The sequence below is a fragment of the Parasteatoda tepidariorum genome, chromosome 2 (genome assembly GCF_043381705.1).
Source record: "Parasteatoda tepidariorum isolate YZ-2023 chromosome 2, CAS_Ptep_4.0, whole genome shotgun sequence".
In the NCBI taxonomy this organism is placed as follows: Eukaryota; Metazoa; Arthropoda; class Arachnida; order Araneae; family Theridiidae; genus Parasteatoda; species Parasteatoda tepidariorum.
In genome coordinates this window covers 102,291,516-102,310,331 of record NC_092205.1, presented here as the reverse complement: position 1 = coordinate 102,310,331, position 18,816 = coordinate 102,291,516, and the positions used below count along the sequence as shown (strand labels likewise).

Below are 18,816 nucleotides of genomic sequence, written 5' to 3'. Positions count from 1 at the left end.
CGAAGCCGATGCTTTACATCCGGCGTTCAGTACTATTTCATATTGTTTTACAACACATGGTTTTAGCCCTTTTGTGGGAAAGACTTTAAAACAAAACTTACAACAGTTACTTTTCTCAACAACTGAAATTTAGAATAGTGTGATTAAGAAAAATATGTGAACTGTTTGCAATTTCAAATTAATATTGAAATGTACAGGTTTAGAATTTTCTACAGTGAAAAGTTTTCGGAACTTCAGTGTTCAAAAAAGTATACAAAAGCTAGACGTTAAGAACGTATCCAATGCGCTAGCAAAGCGAGCATTGGATTGTTTCGCAATCCAATGCTCGCTTTGATAATGAACTGCGAAAGCAGTTCCGCGGATTGGCGAGCGCCAGCGAGAAGGGGACGAAGCCTCCTAGTTAACTTATAATTACTGTCTTAACGGTGATTTTAATGTAAATGTGAATACTGAAAAAGGAAAAGTATTTTGTGATGTCTTGAAACACGTATATAACCAGGATTTTGAAACCAATCCGACAACAAACATCAATTAAAACAGTTTTGAAATGTTGTGGTATTTATCGAAGTCGAACCAGAGAAAAAAAGCATTTGACCAATGGTTAACCAGTGATCGTAATAAAGAGATCACAATTTTTTAAATTTTTTTTTAAAATTCTAATTTGAATTTAATGCAGGGAATTATCTTCTGTATAGCTGTAGCCGTTCAAAAAAATTGTGATCCCAGAAAAACCTTTTAATTCATTCTTGCAAAAAAAAATTTTAATTAAAAGAAAAACTAAATTATTATTCTTCAGTAGATTTTATTTACTTTATTTTAATTGCGTTAATCTATGTTATAAGAGTATTGAAATCAAGCATATGCAATTATTTAGTTCTACATTGCAGAAAAGGGAAATAAGTTTATACATACTTATGAAAATAATTTTTCCTCGTATCTAAATTCCTATTTACTCAAAGAATAAAATATACCTACATTATTTTTTATTTAATTATCGATGAAATAGCAGAAAATCTGCATTACAATTTCTTTTCATTTTGCATAAGCTTTTTTTTTTTAATTCTTCTCAGCGTTAGTGAAACAAAAGCGTCTATCTTGAAGATTTTCGCTAAAATTATCTGACTAAATTAAATTACATTAAGTGAAATTTTAAGTATAAACACTTAGATTGTGGCGATGAGAATGGCGGATTAAATAATTATCTTCTTAACCGAATGCTAAACCTAAGATTTTTTTCCAACTATTTTAATAATTTTTTTTCATTACAAATGTAGAACGCATTAATTTCCATTTTTTAGAAATCTTCTTTGAAAGCATTGACAAATAATTTGCAGAAATAAGGAGAAAAATTAACGATAACCATACTTTATAAATACTATGTTGCGGAAAGAAGAATTAAAATGTATAAATAAGTATACTTTCTAGCTCTAGCGAAATTTCTATTTACTCAAAGAATAATATTGAGAATTAATATGAGCGTTTTTGTGTATTAAAATATTTAATGCATAGCAAAAATAAGAATAAATAAACTGCATTACTTAAAAAGAAAGTCCAACTCAATTTTTTGATAAATGACCAATTTTCAAAAAAGCGTAAAAGCACTTTACTTTGTTCTTTAGGAAATCTAATTTTTCTTCAGATATTAGTTTTTGACTGTAAAAACAGTCCTTGATTTAATGGGTTTTATCACAAATTTAACTTTGAAAGAAACTTTATTGCTTACAAACTTGCTGAAGGAACAGCAACTTTAAAATCTTCGCACATTTGTTTTCAATAACTAGAGACTTTTTGTTTTATACCTGATTTCGGGAGATTTATACATTCCTTTTCCTCAACTCTTAAGAATAATAGGAGTTGAGAGAGAGAGAGTTTATTACTGTATTGTTTTGTTTTCCTCACACTGCAGCATACGTGTCTCAAGTCATGCCTATTGATTCAAACGATCTTAAATGTGACTTTTAACTTATGATTCAACTGCATTACGTCAATTTTAGATTTCCTATTAATAGCGTTTTTACCACTAGTCCCAATAATTCTCTTACATTAAAATTCTATTCTTCACGACCGAATCTGTTCTTCAAGGTAGGTAGGTATTTTATTTACGTCGCACTAGAGCTGTACAATGGGCTATATGCGACTGTGTGGGAAACGTCCCTGAAGATGATCCAAAGACATGCCATAGCAATTTTAGTTCTGTGCAGAGGGGAGGTCAACTTTAACCCTGTCCCGCCCCCCGTACGGGGTATCCAGGGAATACTATTGAAGGATCAGTTTAGGCCAAATCTTCAATTCTCTCTTCAAAAAGTCTTTTAAAAATCTCTTCAATACCTTTGTTTATTTTCTTTTGTTTCCGGTTTCTTTTAATGGTATAAAAGTTGAAATTTTTCATGAAAAATATAATTTTCAAATCAGCATAAATAAACTGGGCAGACAGTAAGTATGCGTTCGATATCTTCATAACTCTTGCAAACTTTACGGTTCGGGTCTTTCCCGAACAATTTTGACTGATAACTACCCTAGGCTCCATGGTTAGTTAGAAATTGATTGATATATAAATCGGAGTATATTTTTCGATTACTGACTTTTGGGATATATTGGTAAACATTGGTGGTTAATTTTGCAGAGGAGATGGCTCCCCTGCTTTGGTAGCCCGACGGCCTGCGAACGAAGTCGAGCACTTTACGGTAAAACAGTTTTAACTTGAACAGACGCGCACCCTCGATCACTACTCAGGCTGATCAAAGTGGTCACCCACTCTCTTAATGACCGCAACTATCAGTGATGCTTGACTTCGGTGTTCTACTGGGAACTGTGTCTTTACGATCAGTCCACTGCGGGACGTGTTCTTCAAACTTTCTACTGCTTTTGAATAGTTTTCGGCAGTGGGGGGGTAACTATCAATTATTTCTTGGGTCCTTGTTCCCGAAATTATACACAGAATCAAGTATAGAAATTTATTCATCGATTGAAGAGTAGAATCTGATGCCCCTTGGTTTGGCGACAAATTTCAATTGTAAAATTTTGCTGGAACTCAGTTTCTGTTTACCATGGTATTCCTTTTATTGTTGCTATCTCTGCTTTTAATGACGCCTGCATCGGGTTACCACAATTTCTATTTACCGGTATGTGATTGGTTTTTAGTTTATTTTTATATGTATATGCACAGGCATATATGTATATCAGGGGCCCCCCGATTCCACTTTTTAACCTTATCCTCTGACTCCATATGTTTTTCTTAATGAATTCTGCTGAATTAGCTCCAGAATGACAACCAGCCTCTAACTTCTCTCTCGAATTTCAATAGTTCGGTCTTTAGTTTTAATTTCTAAATATTTGAAATTACAGATTTTTGATAAGAAAGTACATTTGTAAAATAAAATTCCCTCGTACTCTATGGCGTCATTATATTTTTCATTGTATTGTTCAACTGCTTCGTATTCAATGTTACATTCCTCCCTTTTTGTTTAATCGGCTGATAAAAAATTTTGTCGATCATTCATACTTAAATTATTTTATTGAGTTTAATTTGAATTTTGTGTTTTCATTTTCAAAACTAGTAAGAATATTATTATACCGTTTTGGCAAATGTTGCCTTAATTGGCGTACATTTTCTTTCTAGGAAATCCTTGTATAGTTTCGTTATGTATTGACAAATCTTTTCAACTAAATATATACTATTCCAAATCTTTTCAAACTGACTTTCTACAGGCTTCTGCCTCTGGTCACCAAATGTTGGATTTAACAAAAGAAATCCCAATAAATTCTTATAAAATTCTATTTTTCTATAACATAAAAACATCTTTATAAGAATAAAACTTATTCTTTTTCTATTAATAAACATGTTGCCATTCAAGGCCAACTAAACTTATGATATAAAAGGAAAAGAGCGTTTTTTATCGAATTACGAAAGCAAGGTAGGTGACGTTTTCATCACACAAGCATTTTTATCTCTATAGAATATAAAGGAATTAAATAAATTTTTTCATGAAGGTTATGTTCACATCTCTTTCATTGCAAAAAAAGTAATTCAGAAATTTTTTTTTTACATTAAATGCTCCTAGCCAGGAAACGAAGCATTTTAAATTTAAATTTTTTACCCAGTTTCTATTTAAAATTGTTAAAAAAATGTGGGCTAATTCCAGGTTTTCAAGCTAAACTAATAAAATAATATAACTGCCAAAAGCCGTAATAACCTTCAATTGTGTTCTTAATTTCATTTTTATTAATTTTAATAAATCAGACTGAATTCGTTATTTATATAAAATCAGATATTTTCATACGTTCAGATTAGATTTCAGATGGCTAAATAGCATTTAGAGTTTAAAATACTAGTGCTATAAGTCATGAAAGAAAAATCCCTCATTTATATATTTTATTTCTCTTGATCAATTCCTAGTATACTTCTTTTGGAGCTAACGAATTTCTAAATACTTTAAATTTTAAAAGTATCAATTATTTCATGTTGGTAAGAAATTATTACTTTAAAGGGAGATAACATTTTCGGAATACCTATTGTTTTTGTTACCAATAATGTCTTTGTTAACTTCTTAAAAAATCTTCATAAAAAGATTTGGGTTATTCTAGTATTGAGATTTATTTAATAGAGAACATCAGTAAATTAAAACATGCTATGTTTTACACTTTTCTTACTCTAAAAGTTAAATAGAGTTAATTCTTCAAAATTTTTTCCCAATAAAACTTGCTATTAATATGTTACATTATTTTTTGCCACTATTTCATTAATATACTATTTTTATTTCTTCGTAAATATTTATTGTATGAATTCTGTTTAAAAACATCCTTGCTATATTTTGAAGAAATGATTGTAACTTGATTCGATTTGAAACTATAGCAAAATCATCTGTTCTTTGATTTTTATTTTGTAATCTCAAGTTTAAGTGAATGTGATGTGTAAGCTACAAAGGAAGTTACATACTTGCAAGTCTATTGGTTATTTAGTTTGATTTCTAATACAACAGCCAAAAAGTGCTGTATTGCCTGCCTAAGTGCAGTATTTGGCTATATCGCCCTTCAAACCTGGTAAAAAGAATGACAAAATGTAAAAATTGTATAAAAATAAGTTCTGGTTTAACATTTCCAATGATTTTTATCAAGTGAATTAAATCTAGCTATCATATCAAAAAATCAAATTTCTATTAAATATAGTTATGAGTTTTATAAAACATGAATACGGTGTATTTGTACAACCATGATAGGTTTTTGCAGTTTTCCACGACATTTAGCGTAAATGTTCTTCACGTAAATCAAAAAGTCCTCCACGAGTACTACTTGTCCGAATGCTAGATATGAGCTCCCTTGTCTTCGGGGTTGGATTGAAAATTACTAGGATACCGAGTTGAGCATTGATAGTCCTAAACCTAAAAATGGGTAGGTTATACTGCCCCGGAAGTAAAATATATCCTTTTTGCATCGGTTATTAAATGATTGGAATGGTGCATGGTCATCAGATAGCTTCAGTGGAATTTAAAGCTCTCTTACTAGCCGGAAAATAATTATAATTTTGAGTTCCGCTTGCCGTCAAGCTAACCGTGGGAGTTTTTCCTCTCCATATAACGCAAATATGGGTTAGTTCCTTCAAAAAAATCCTCCACGAAGGCAAATTTCACCCAATACTTGCTTCTGGATTGGATTCAAAATGACAAGGCCACGGAATTGAACATTAGAAGTCGCAAACTTTAAGATTGAGTCGGCAGTTCAGCTACGATTATAATATAATTTCGATTGTTGGCAATCAATTATCAAACCCTGAATTTCAGAGATTTGAATGCTCTAGCTTGTCAAAAAGTGTTAGAAATACGATTGCACTTTCATAGTCGAAAACATGAGTCAATAAAAACATAACTTTAAAATAAATATTGTAATTGTTCCAAAAATAAAAGAAGAATAATTTTAATTTATTATTTTGTTAGGTAACTAGTTATAAAGTGAAAAAATGAGACTTTCAGAAATTTTATTGGCTAACGTGTAGCATTTCGTGCTAACATCACCTTTTAAATAAAAGAAATATTTCCATAAAAAGTAATAACGGTGAATCTTTTTTAATACTCTCTTGCATATAGTTTTTATCGATTTAAACCCTCTTAAATTCGCTTAAATTTATTGCGCTCTCTTTTATAGTTCACTTGTACCGCAGAAATTAAAATAAATTGAGCCTTGTGAAAGTTTCAGCGAATAAAATAAATTGCCGTCGTTTTAATCAAATTATAACAGGATTTAGAAGAAATAAACCTCAATTTCGAACACTTTCTGTCGGAGAGGAACATTTAAGAATAGCGTTCTTATTTTAAAGAAGCAATATAAAATCGAAAATAAAAGCTGTTCACTATGCCTCAGAAATACTGTATTCTATATTTTCTTCCTACATTTTTCGCGTCTAAACTTTAACCGTGGTTTAATCTTATGAATTGTGGTAAAAGAGGAAACTCCGTGACGTTCGGAGTTGTTATGATGAAATTTTTCCGCCATCTTCCGAATTCACTCTTAAAAATTTTAGGATTTATGATCATCTAGTATGAACTATTTCTCTTCTCAATATTTCAGCCTCAGCTTATGTTTTATGTTTTCAAAAACAGCTAAAATAAGTGGAGTTTCGTGTTCCACGCCTACCGCAATTCTTCTTATGATTTCTCTCTTGGAAATGATAGAGATTCTTACTCCAGCTGCTACCACGCTTTCTAAGAATTCCCCGCATGTATGCATAATACGGGATTGAGATATATTCATATAATTGCTTGTACCAGCAGAGGCAGCTGTTTGATTTTGTTATGCGTTCGTTAAATATGAGTTATTGCTTATTACGCTGCTTTAAACAAACGTTGGAAGAATCTTATAGATATTATTTTTCACATATTACGTGAACATTATTAATTTTAGTAAAGTTTAAGTCAGCGTTGTTTATCCCTTTTTGTGCTGTAACTACAAGAAAAAATATATTTCGGTATTTTTAAATATTAAAAAAAAACAGTAAAATAGTTATTAAAAAATGGTTAGATTATCGTAATTATATTAGTACTAAAATATAAAACCTGAAAAAAAAGTAGTTTGAAATTTTTTTCCCATTCATATTCAAACGTTTATCAACAGATGATTTTGTTAATTTAAGAAATTTCAATGATAAATAACTGTTTCCGCTGAATCTAAACTCCAAATAAGTGGACATTTGAAAAAATATTGCTTGAAAATGAGCCATGCTTGGTAGATTTTACATTCCATAACCACAAATTATTGACTGGAAGTATCCTCAGTGGTTGACGGATCATGGTTTAGAGTCCCTTTGCCGTCAGGCTAACCGTGGGAGGTTCTCGTGGTTTTGTAACGTTAATGCGGGTTAGTTCAATTAAGTCCTCCATGAAGGCGAATGTCACCCGATACTTGATCCAGGAGTTCCCTTGTCTTCTGGATTGGCCTTCAAAATGACAAGGCTACGGAGTTTAACATGTTTAACCCAATAATTGGGTCTGATGTTCAACGACGGTAATAAAATAAAAGTGAAATAGCCCTTTGTGCAGTTCTAGAGGCACTTAAAGAAAGTATCTACTAATATTATTACTATTTCATTTCCATTTTTGACATGGAAATTTTCGCACTTTAATCACTGCTTTAAAAATTAGACGTGGTATTCTTTTTAATAAATTATTTGTATTTTGATTTGAGAAAACAAAGTTTGGAAAACAAGAATTCTCATGGACTTTTATTTATTTATTTGCTTTTATTTATTTATTTGCATTTGACACCAAATTAGTATTTCTAAAATTATCTGATACCACGTGTTTATTTTGCTTATATTTTAAGATGTAAAAGTAAATCATTAAAAATCAAGAGTAACTTAAATAAAAAAAAATATGAATTATATATTCAAAGGTAAAATGAAGGGAAAAGTGATACCAATTCGCTTAGGAGAAACGCACAAAACTGCCATACTTTTATTGAAGCCAATGATTCTTAATTAATTTAAGGGATATATGTATATTAAAACAAGAGAAATAAGTTATGTACTAAAATGCAAATTTTATGGAGTAAAGGTACTTACTCGTTAAGAGGAACAGCAAAAAATTTCCTCACAATGCCATCATTACAGTTCCTGGCCTACTATAAGATTCTATGTGAAATATTATTTATCAAGTTATACTCAATACAGCTTTATTGTTTTTACGAGACTGTCTTCACTTGTTTACGTTAGTGTATCCATTGGTTAAATTAGACTATATATAATATAAATTCGACGGTTGGATAAATGAGACTATATATTATAGAATATTTATTATATCAGGCATTATATTAGTATATTGTAATAATGAGATCAAATTATCAGACACACTGTAGTGTTTTAATAATGGCATGTTTTGTACGAGTTTATAGGTAATACTTTTATATTTAATTCGCAAGGCAAAAGGCCCAGAACAAACAAAAGTGGCTGCTTCCACCAACTCACTACTGGTATAAAGCAAAAAGACCAGGACTCTTTCTATCTCTTCCTGGTGACAGGCAAACCAACACTTGCTTATCCCGACTGGACACCTGAAAAGTCTCACATTTTCTGCTTATCAAAAGATCTTTCCTCTTTGCCCTAAATGCCAACAAAACCACCAGGCATCACCTGAGCACATCTTGAACTGTTTAGGGCTGGACTGGAACGACATTCATTCCTCTCCCATTCTGGTTTCGGATTTTCTTAATGTCAGCGGATATACTGATCTGGTCTGACCCCGTCAGACCAGATGGGAATTAGCAACAACAACAACTTTTATATTTAAACATACATGTAATGGGTTTTTATTCGGGAGAATTTTTATATACTTCCTTTTTGTATTTATTTTTTACGTATTGCATTGCAATGTTAACCTATTGATAGAGGAAGGTAAACAAATGGAAACCGGTTTCATCTGAGTAAAACCAGTACAGCTGTATAGTAATACCTAATAATTATATTTTTACACAGAATATTATACTGCGTCCAATAATTTGGCCAGGACTTGCATTGAGAATGATGCTTAATTAATGTTGATAATATATCAATTAAAATAAAAAAAATAACCTAACTACTTAGAAGCAAAGTTAATGAAGAAAAGATACTTATTCGTTTTAAAGATAATTATTTGCCATATTATTACTGGTACAGATGCTTAATTAACATCGGTAATTTGTATTAATTAAAATTAAAAAAAGCTTCAAGACAAAAAGTAAAGTCAGGGAGAAAAGGTTAATATGAAATCCGTTTAGAGGAACTGTAGAAAATCGTCATACGCATATGAAGCTTGATTAATTTTGGTATTATGTACTACTGGTGCTAGGGAAACTGATAAAGTTTTAATAAAAATTCTGCAACTGGTTTTCCGTAGTTTCAGAAAATATTTTTCCAGTCGTAGCAAAGATAATGTATCAATGTTTTAATGAATTAGAATTAAAATAACTTTTTCCATCACTACTTATGGGTAAGATTGAGAAATGACCATGATCCAAAGTCCTTATCACCGTTTTCTAAAAATTCCATTTGTTTTTAAAATGTTAGATTTAGTTTGCTGCCACTGATACATTTCGCACATGTAACTCAATTTTAAACTGTTATGTGATAAGCGCCAATAATACTACAATAGATAGAAAATATTATAGAGATATATATTTTTTTAGATTACTAGAACTGCACCAATACTATGCTGTTTTAATACCGATACTGCTTGAAATAAGTGTCATACGCTTACAGGAGAAAGATATGTACGAAAAAAAAACTACTTAATAGTGGTAAATTTCGTCGCCCATGAGTTCGCCGTTAGCAATATTTTCAAGCCAAGTGATGCTAAATACATTTAATCTCTATTTTTTAAACTACAAAATTAGCTACATAGCAAGAATGAACTAAGAATTATAGGGATGAACTACAAAAACCGTGTTTTTCTTAATATACATACTGGAAAGGGCAACAAATAATAATAAATAAAAACGAGCTCATTTTAGTTTTATTAATTGAAGATTTTTGTGGAAAACCAGGTAAGTGATATTTTCAGAGAGGCAATAATCAGGGTAAGAAGAACATAAATTGCTTCAAACTATTTTATTACCAAATTATTAGAAGAGGGGACTGATAGTTCTTTGTCTTATTTTATTTACTTCAGCCTAATTTGAAAATCATACAAACATTACTAAAAACTAATGTGGATTAGTTGTCTTAAGATTAAAATGAAAGCAATAATAATTTTGTTACATTAAGCATATTATATTGATGCAACCTCTTCATGCTATTTTCACTGATTCATAAATACCTCTAAAAATGTCACTTACCTGGTTCTTCCGCGAAATGTTTCAATTGTATCGGTATATGCCATGATTTCGTTGCTTTGATCAGTTTTGACTGATTGATGGTTTTTAATTCACCCCGTACGAAGAACGGGTATTCAGCTAGTTGTTTAATATTGATAAATGTGTTTTGTTCGATAAGTTCAGTTTGTTGAATGCATAGGGTAAACCAACCAGTGAAGGAACATTTCATATATATTGATTAAAAATCAGAATTTGAACGTTTTTCTTTAGATTGATAGGTAACAATATCTTACTGCCAAACAATAGGAAGTCATCTAGTAATATTTTGAATTACCTGGTCAAATAGACTTCTCTGTAAAGACTTTTTAATTTGTTATTATCTCTGCAACACCTTGTTTCTTTGAAAAAATTATAAGGTTAGTGTTTGTATTTATATGATAGAAGTAGAATTAATTGCCTGTAATAGTTTTATTTTTCTCGCAGTGAAAAGGAGAATTCAAAATATAGTTATTGAAGTTACGTTTTATTTTTTTTAAGCATCATAGCATAATAAAGTACTGAGATAAGGGGGTGTTTATTCACTGGATCACCAAACGATGAAAAACCAGTGAAGGAACAAGTGTTCCTTTACTGGTTTTTTTTCTAAGTTAATGAAAATAAAAGATAAACTTTAATTTTCTTGTACCTTTAGTGATGTTCCGCATCAAAAGTATGTTAAAAATACGAAAAACAACTTCTAACCAGTGAGGGAACAGGCATGTTCCTTTACTGGGCATAGATTTCCCAGTGAATGAACAGTATGTGTTAATATGTTGACACTTTAATTTTCAATTCATGATTACAAAAAAAAGTTAACATTTTCCAAGTATTTATATGTTATAATTTCAAGAATAGGCTTGTTTTTAAATATTTGTATGGCTTATAAATTCATAAAGAGCATTAAAAAATAACCAAAATTAAGTGTTCCTTTACTGGGTGTTCATTCACTGGTAAGAGCTGTTCCTTCACTTGGTCTTCTTACTACTTGTTATTTGAACCTCCAAAACTTTAAAACAATATTATGTAAGTTCTCTAAAAAATTTTTTACATAATTTGCAATTAGTAACAAATATGTTGACACTGTCATTTAACTAAAATTACGAATTTTGAAATTAATATGATTTTTTAAAAGGCAAGAGAAGATTAAGTATTCCTTCACTGGTTAGTTTATCCTATATTAAGCTAGGTCTTTAAAAAAACACATTTAAATTTATTTTTGATTTCTTAAACACATATTTTTCAGTTTTATTCAAGATAAACATTCCAAATTTTATCAGCACGCAGAAAGTTACATTAAATGCATATTTAAGAAATTTATATATCATCCAAATCCTTAAACAACTGTTTTAAGCTGTATCCATTTATTTAAACGTGCATTTCTTAGAAAATTTCAGTTCCTTTGCCTGTTTTTCGATCTATAAACTCATCTTTAAAACATGTATTGCTACTTATGTTCCTTTTCTTAAACACGTATTATTAACTCTTCCAAAAATAAACACTAGTTTTTTTTCAATATCTGTATTCATCAATATCAAATTTAGTTTCACTGAAACAAATTTAATTAAAACAAATAATCATTTCAGTTTTCCAAAAGTCAAAAAAGTTTTAATTAAATATATTGCAAGTAATACACTTCATTCGAACGCAAATTTTTCATTTGAAGTTATCTCAAAAAAAAAAAAAAAATCTTACGTTTGTATTTAAACCTCGTGTTCAATTTCATCCTTCAAAATACCTCTCCTCTTGCAAATGTATTATTTTTTTTTAAATAAGATGTACATTATTTAAAAAAGTATTGGATAAAAAGTACACCTGCGACCTATTTCTGTAATTACAACACACGTTCTATGGGTGAAGGTACAATAAATATGTATTCGTTGTAAATTGAAAATTCCTTTTCGCGTTAAAGAATTTCTAACCTTAGATTTCTCATTATTTATGTAACTACTTTCGTCTTTTCGAAGCTAATATTTCTGTTTTCGAAAAGGAAACAAGCGAAAAACCCATTTCCAGTTCGCAAGAAGTGTTCGAAGAAACACTAAAAAAATTTCTTTACCCAGAATGGCAACACCTTCTGAATTGCTTATTCGTGTTCATTAACGACGTCTAAAAATGATGGCATCTGAAAAAAAAATATATCGTTCTGACGAGAAATTTACATCTTTCTTCTAAGTTGGAAGCAATTTTCTCGGTAGATTTTCTAGCACGATTTTGAGTGGGTGAAATACTTTCTCTAAGAAACCCATTTTGAGAGCGAAAATCTTCACAAATTGAGAATTTTTCACTTTGTTGAGCGTGTTTTTATGTTTCTTCTTCTTCTTCTTGTTCTTGATAAGCAACAGATGGTAGATGCAAACGGTTTCGAATTTCAGAAAATTGAACTAGAACCATAAATCGTCAGGGAAAGTTTGCCGAGCGCGCATGTACTTATTTAGTGAAACATTCTATCAAATTACTTGAAGAGTGAAATTTTTATACAACTCAATTAGTTGTTGTTGTAATATTTATGTAAATGCGTATATTTCTTGTTGAATGAAAAATCTCCTGTCTGAAAATAATTCTATTTACTTGTTCTATTTTCTTAGGCCCAATCTGAAATTAGATAAACTAAAATGTCTAAAAAAATACTATGAAACTATTTCTTTAGTGTTCTAATTGCATTTCGTTTAATTCAATGAAATTAAGGGTTGACTAACTTGTTTTGCAGCTTTAAGATTTATATAAGTTTGTAAAGAAAACTATATTTCTTGCTGTCAGAGAAATCTCAGATCTAAAAATTATTCTACTCATTTATTCAATCTTTATTTTAAACATAAAACTTGATTATGCATGGTTGAAACATAAAGTAGAATGTTTTTTTATTACTTAAATAAAAGTTTAATTTTGTTTGGAACTGAATCTTCTTTTCTTCTACTTTTTTGTGGCTTAATAAATAAAATCGAAGGGGAGTTGAGTGTAAACAATAGCACTATTCTAAAACCGGATAGGATTTGTTAAATCAGTGTATCCATCCGCTTTTGTTTTGTCAACGAGACAATGTATAAACAGGCTTGATTATCTAGGAAATTTTATTACTGAGATTTGTGTTTACGTTTGAACGTAGTTTTTTTTTTACATTTTATAAATTCTTAAAAAATGTGTGTTATAAATTAATTGTGGGCCATAAATTGTAAGAGTTGCCACATTTTGAATGTTATTTTCAGATTTTTACGCCTTCAACTAAAGTTAAATTAAATTACAAATTTATTGTTTAAGAGCATAAGTCATATTGTAAACAGTAGATTCAATAACACTATAGGATGACGCGTTGATTAAGCACAAAGTGCCCTACCAGTAGAGAAACTATCCGTTACGTTTTTAGTAATTTGTAGCGTATAGTTTGTCTACAGGAAGAACTCCCCTCGTCACAAAGTCCTAAGGCCTGGTTTCTTAGGACAAGCGCCTTATCTGGGCGTCAGCGTTAAGTTGAAATATCTATGCCATAGAAACACCTTTTTGTTAGCTCAGCGTGAGCAGTCGGTCTAGCACAGACATTATCTTGCATTGCGCATGCGTTAATAACGTAAACAAATATTTATTTTGAAGTTGTATTGATTTTGTGATTGTCGATCAGTGCTTTAAAGAACAAATAATGACTTTGTACAAGAAAAAACACGTTATAGCTTAGCTAAATGAAGAAGAAGAGGAAAAAGAAGCTATGTTTAATGTTATAATTAAAATCTTGGCTGATTTCAATGCTCTGTTGTTGGCTGTTGTCCGCCATTGCTTCTGTTGTTAACGTCACGTTGTAATCCAACTGCAGTTGATTTGGACGGTAGTTGTCGTTCAAGCTGAGCGTTTGATGACGTATGCTGTCAAACTCATAAATTAACCAATCAGAGGTAAACGTTCGATTCAAGCTGACGCCGACGTTTCCTAAGAAACCAGACCTTTATGGAAGTCTACTGTTGCGAAGAACAAAAAAAATAATGCATTTCATAAAAGGGAGCTTATCTCTTCCCGGTCTTTCTCTGGTTAAACCAAGCCAAAACCCTGACTTAATTATTGACCTAACCACTCCTATTTCAAATAGTTAAAAGGAACAATGTTCAAAGCAACAAATCTGATTGTCGAATTCTTACTTAATGTAGTCAATATATATATACAATGAATACTTAATTCAGCCTTCACAAGTAATAGTTAATTCATCACGTTGATCCTAGCTTAATTTCTAAGAGGAAATCCAAAAAGCATTTAAACGTTTAACAAAATTGCAAATATTTGAACATTTCTTAAACTAAATATTCGCTGTTGTGGAAGGCATTAAAAAGAAAAATAGGTTCGCGAAAATAGATGTAGAATAAAAATCAGGCTAAAGTAAACACGAATAAATATTTCTTAAAAAATTCCCATTTAATTAAGTCAATTTATTATTTAAAACCGTTTTAAACATTGAGTGTAAATGAAGTTCTGACGCAAACTAAAACAGTGACTATATTTCTTAAATTCGTAGTCACTATATTTAAAAAAAAAGTATTTGCAGTTAACTAGATTTTTAAAAAAAATAGTAGTAGTTTGCTACGAAAATTTTATTTTGTTTTATAACCGCCGTTGAACAGCCGACCTAATTGTTTGTGTTTACGACTAATGTTCAGCTCCATAGACTTGTGATTTTGAACCGAATCCAGAAGACAAGGGAACTCCTAGGTCAAGTATGGGGAGAAAGTTTTCCTTCGTGGAGGATTTTTTGATGGAACTAACCAACATTTGCGTCACATGGAGAGGAAAACCACGAAAACCTCCCACAGTTAGCTTCACGGTAAGGGGACTAATGCTACAAAGATTAAAGTTTTTCAGACCACTGACTAAGCGTAAATATAAAGCGGAATTAGGAACCCAGAAATCTTATTACGAATTTTAACCGCTTGCGCCACCCGTGCTTAGCTTTATCCGTTCCTTCATTATTAATTAGCAATAAGGAAAGCTTTTGAAGTAGGAATAAACAATTGAAAAAAATCATGGCTACTTTTAATAAGTTAAACTTAAATGTTAAATCAATATAAAGCACAGGAACAGGAAAAACCGGATTCTCCAAAGAAAAAAAAGGATTAAACAAAATTTCTAAAAATCGCTTCTAATTAATAATTTTTTTGTTAAAACTAAAAAATAAAAATATTCAGTCTTCTATTAAAACTAAGGATAAAAAAAATAAGTACTAGTAAGTTAGAGGCCGTAAAAAAAATTTTTTTTGCACTAAATAATGACTAATCTCAAGTCAAAATTATTAGAGCATATTTTTTTGCTGTTGTTGTTTAATTCATTTTATCAGAATGTATGATAAAAACAAAATACTTCAATTTAGACCTATTGATTAGTCATTCGTGACTTTTGAAGTACTTCTATAATATAATATTCTATTATATATATTTATTCTAATTCTACTTTTTCTGTTAGATCAATTCATAAGGTTATGTATACATTTAATTTTAAAATTCAAATATTCCTAAACTCGTTCCATGTTCTAACGAAACTATTTTCGCCGGAAATGGTCTATATATTACATCATTATTATTGTGTTCGAAATAATTCCTTTCACGCTTTTAAAATAAATAAAAAGTTGCATACTAATAAACCTATTTTGTATTTCCTCACTAGTTAAACAGATACTGCACCCTTAACATATATTTTTAGACTCTTTATCAAAAATGACAAAAATAATAAAAGCATCAAAGGTCACAAAATAATATCAAACAAAAACGGTATGAAATCCGAGCTAGTTAATGAGGAACACGATATATTAAAGTCATCAAAATCTCTTTTATTGCAAAAGGAAACATAAGTGAAAAATAACATGGGAAATAATTTCATACAATATTATGAGACAAATAAACTGGTTTTGTTGGTTTTACTCCTGTTTTCCTCAATAGTAATGATCAGGAATTTTTTTTCCTGCCTATAATATTAATCTGAGATTTCCTTAAAAAACATTTTTTTTTTACTTCCCATTTGCCAATAATGATTCGAAAAATCATTAATCGCAACAGCGTGTAATATAGACTAATGTAACTATTCGCTTTGGCGCAAGAACAGCGACGAACGAGTAATAAAAAATATAAAGTATAAAAAAAGTATTCTTTCAATGATCACTTTTTCAATGACTGTCATGGTGACTCAGGAGTTGAAGCGTTTATTTTCCAATGAGGTAAACCACACCCGGCTCACACCGACCACATTGTTGACGTAAAAATATCCTCAGTGATAGACAGATCATGAGTTAGTCCCTTTGTTGTCAGACTAACTGTGGGAGGTTATCGTGGCCTTCCTCTCCATGTAACGCAAATGTGGTTTAGTTCCATCAAAAAGTCCTTCACGAAGGCAAATTTTTCCCAATACTTGATGCAGGAGTTCTCTTGTCTTCTGGATTGCGTTCAAAATTGAATTTTGGTAGTCGTAAACTCAAAACTTGTATCGGCTGTTCAGAGACTGATATAAAATAAAATAATTATTTGTCGGGCAATTGGCTCACGTAGGTTAAGGTTCCTCAGTATCGCAGCAAACAGCATGGCGGTGGAAATAATGTCTGAAATTGTGCATGGACCGTTTTTAGTTCATAGTTAAATTCATGGTCTCAAAATTTGAGACCTCTAGCTGTTCGGGAATCGATCAAACTCTTGATTGTGAGGATTCCATAAGCACAAATACGAAAGTGTGCCAATTGATAATAGAGTAAAAGACAAGAAATACTATCTTGCATTGTATTGTAAAATAAAAATTCATAAAATTGAAAATTTACTTTTACCAACAGATTCTATCTGAAAAAAAATGCCTTTTTGCTTTTTTTGAGAGAAAAGTTACTACCATTTTTTCACATCCTATTTGATTTTTTTTTTACATAAAATATTTTTGCAAAGGAGATAAATCGCTCCAATACATGTGAACAGTGTATCAATATTTTACACAGAAGCCGCACAGATATCTCCAAGGATCATATCTATTTGGAAAACAAGAGCAGAGAATAATATCGGGAAAACAATAAAGATGGCAACAGGCAATCACCCACGCGGACATAAGATCCCGAGGACCATGAATAATGGCCACTCACCCACCAAAATAGCGTTCTTCTTCGTTTTATTCATGGCTCATCAACTGGGGGGCTATACAAATCAATGAGGAAGAAACAACTTGGCGAATTCTTGGTTGCGTTGGCGGACCTTTTTTATTTCTCTTTCTTTTATCATATAATGTGGCTGTGCAAGTTATTCTTTGAAAAGGCATCTTATCGCATTTCTGCATTGATCTGGTAAACCATGTGATACGAAAAATTCTTCAACCATCATTATTATAGTGCATTTGTGTGTTTTCCTAACACTGTATCTATTCAAAGTAAAAATGGATTTTTTTCCCCCTTTCCTACAAAAGGAAGAGAATGCAAAATAAACGTATTTAAGAATATATTTTTGATAAAATGTTACAGGAATTTATTGTGATGGAAGTGACTGATTAAGAGGGCATTGAATAGATTGAGTTAAAATAAATGAAATTAAAAGCAAATAAATAAATAATTAACGAAACAAATTTAAAAATACAGCAACTGTGTAAAAAGTAGATTTTAAAGTGTTATTTAAAGGAAAACAATGATCAATTAAAAAAAAAAATAAATCAAAAAGTGTGAAGTGTGATTGCTTTATTACAATCACTGGTTACCTGCCACAACATTTAAAATCAATGGTTGCAAAAACTGTCTCCATTGATGTTTGTCGTCGGATTGGTTTTCATATCCTGGCTATATACGAGTTTCAAGACGTCACAAAGTACTTTTCCTCCTTTAGCATTCATATTTATATTGAAATCACCGTCAAGACAGTTATACGTTAATAATAAAAAGAATATAAAAATACTTTATATTATCATTATTTAAACACATTAAGAATGTATGCTAGTGAAAAGAAAAACAGCAGCGGTCGCCATAGCAACGCATGCAATGACGACGCATGTGCACTGTTTACTAATTACTTTTGAACACAGTTGGAATTTATGATAAGGTTTAATAAAGTGCGCACGCCATCAAACCCAAAACAAGACCAATTTTGCCAATGGGTAAGAAGTTCTGAAATATTTTTTTGTAGCAATGTTTATTTTTAACGAAAGAAAATACGGCTTTAGAACATGTTAAAATAAACAGTATTATTTACCAAAATTGAACTAATATTTAAAAAAAGAAAAAGGAAAAAGAAACGGGAATTTTATTTTTGTTTCTTTTTTTTGTAAATAAATCTTTAAAGATATATTGCTGATTTCTATGCGCAGAAAGTTTATTTTTAGCCCCACAGTGGACTGATGGTAAAACACGTTTCTCAATAATTCACCGAAATCGAGCACCACTGGTGCTAGATTTTGAGCACCAGAGGCTGGTTAGCAGGTGGTCACCCACCTGAAGTGGGTAAGCAGGTTGTGCAGGTGGGCTTTCTCAATGAGCAGGTGGGTGAAAAATTTGATCAGCCTGCAAATGGACGTTTCGGTCTT

The 18,816-nt window shown here is 30.8% G+C and overlaps 1 protein-coding gene across 1 annotated transcript in view; it reads left to right on the top strand.

Annotated features, from left to right (window-relative positions):
* The window catches only part of LOC107453275 (U8-agatoxin-Ao1a), a 474,367-nt gene that overhangs the window by 296,009 nt on the left and 159,542 nt on the right, over positions 1 to 18,816 (top strand). The window lies entirely within an intron of this gene.